Raw genomic sequence first — 2,542 nt, 5'->3', positions numbered from 1 at the left:
GCACTTAGAATAAATGCTAAATTGATGCGCTTGAGAGTATATGTTTCCAAATAAAAGTCCCCGTCCGTACACGCTACTTGTTAACTCGAGTACATTCCTGGGGCGTGGTATTGTGGATAGCCGCTATTGTGTTGACAGTCCCACCCAGAAAGGGGTGCACAATTACCTATGTTTTCTAGCCTAATCCAATTTGGACCACCGCTGAATTAGTGCTTTATCGAACCGTGGGACCTAAGTAGTGAACGGGCTACTTCTGGTTATTCGAAAATGAATGGGGCATATTGGTCAGGAAAGGCTCGGTAGCATCTCAAGTGTTACATCACGAGGGATTTACATTTATTAAGTGCAAAGAATTCGCATAAGTTTGCTATTACTTGGTTTATACATTGAAATGTTTTTGTGCATGTGAAAACCCGTGAGCTCACCAACTCTTTGTAGTTGACCTTGTTTTTGTTCCATGCTTTTTAGGTCTAAAGTGAGTGGTTTGGTTTTTAAAGGAGCATACTTGGGCCAAGATCGATTAAGTCAGGATTTTTGAAGTGTTTTGCGAATGCTATGTAAATTTCAAATTCCTATTATGTCGATGAACTGTTTTGTTTTGAACAACTTGAAATGGTGTTATTTATAAACTGTTGCTATGACTCGCTTGCCTGTTACATCTCGTGATTCCGCTTTAGCGGGCACAACATTGATCTCCGCTACAACTTTGTCCCCAGTATGATTGAAGTTGTCAAAAAACTTCCTGTTTCTTTCCCTCCAGATATGGTATACCGTGGCCGATATACCAAGTTTTTGAACCGTAGACCAAGATTTYYATYTTTGWGCTAAACCCCTGTTAAGAATATCCTCCCAATTGTTCAAACAGTTCGTTAACCCCACCTCCTTTTTAATGACTTCCCAAATACTACTTGAGTAATTGCATTCGAAAAATAAGTGATTGTGCGTTTCAATCACTAATTGAACACACATTTCAAATCCGGCGGTTCATGCTTCCACTGACTGATGCGATCTTATGTTGGTAATTTATTCTGACAAGCCATCCACATGCAAAGAGCATGTTTAGGTATGTATGCTTTATTCCATACCAGTTTGTACCAATGCACAATCAGCCTCACTTCTTGAACAGTTTGCCATGCCACTTTGACCTCAAAATTTCCCCGAGAAAATTTAGCATCAAGCCATCTGACCGTATCCTCCATTTGGCTAGAAGAAGGTATGATAATACTTTGCAGCTGAGGGTATTGTTGTATCCATTCCACCGGCCAATTAGTGCCAAAACGTTGCATTACATCAGAAACCGTGGAGTTATTACGAAAGCCATGACCATTTATGAATCTATAAGACAATAAGTGAATAAGGGGACCAAAGTCACTCCACGTATCTTCCCAGGCATGCGTACATAAACCATTTCCCACATTGTAAATAAAAAATCGCCTGCAATGAGACTGAATCCAAGAGACCCACAAGGTATTTCTGCGAGTCAGAATATCCCAAATATGTTTGAAAAGTAAGCACCGATTCCAAATTGTTAGTCTTTTCATACCAAGACCCCCATTTTGAATAGGCAAGCAAACCCTATCCCAAGCAACTCGACATTTTCTCAGCTCACCCTCCGCTTTATTCCATAAAAAATTATGAAACAGCTGCTCAATTTCATGGATTGTGGTTGCCGGTATTAGAAATACCGACATCCAATAGGTTTGCATAGAATGAAGAACAGAGAGGATAAGCTGTCGTCTTCCTCCATAGGAAAGGAATTTGTTCTTCCAATTCAAAAGTCGAGATTTAAGCTTTAGCACAAGGGGATTAAAATCACTTACCTTCAATCGAACTGGGGAGAGAGGAACTCCCAGGTAGCGAATAGGAAATACCCCCGGCCGAAAAGGTAAGCTATTACGATTAAGATTTTGAACCTCCAACCCCACATTCCCGAAAAACACTTCACTTTTTTCCAGACTCGGAGATAGACCCGAACGTTCTTCAAACAATTGGAGAGCACGCTTTACAACTTCCACTGAGGTAGTATCCCCCCGAGAAAAAATAAATAAATCATCCGCAAAGCATAAATGGGTCAACTTGATCTCAGCACATCCTTGATGGTATGCAAAATTTGCCTCCTCCTCAATACATTTTGAAAGAAGCATCGAAAGACCTTCCATAACCACAGTAAACAAGTAAGGAGATAAAGGATCCCCTTGTCGAAGGCCCCGCTTACCATGAAAGAAACCCTCCGGCCGTCCATTAACACAAATAGAGAAAGAAGGCGAAGTGATTAGAGTCTTTATCCAGTTAATCATAACTGGATGAAAACCCATTCCCTTAAGCATCTCTAAAAGAAATTGCCAGTCAACTGTATCATAGGCTTTCCGAATATCAATCTTAAACGCACACTTTGGTTCCCCCTTCAGATTTTTGATACCCAGCAACAAGTTCATGCGCCATTAAAATATTATCCGTGATCTGACGCTCAGGGATGAACGCAGATTGGGCCTTGCTAATAAGAACATCCAAAGAGCTTTTTATCCGTTCAGCAATAATTTTA

Source organism: Cynara cardunculus, unplaced genomic scaffold, assembly GCF_001531365.2.
Source record: "Cynara cardunculus var. scolymus isolate 2C unplaced genomic scaffold, CcrdV1 Un_Scaffold_1603, whole genome shotgun sequence".
NCBI lineage: Eukaryota > Viridiplantae > Streptophyta > Magnoliopsida > Asterales > Asteraceae > Cynara > Cynara cardunculus.
The sequence above is the reverse complement of the archived record's forward strand: the minus strand, read 5'-3'. Positions refer to the sequence as shown.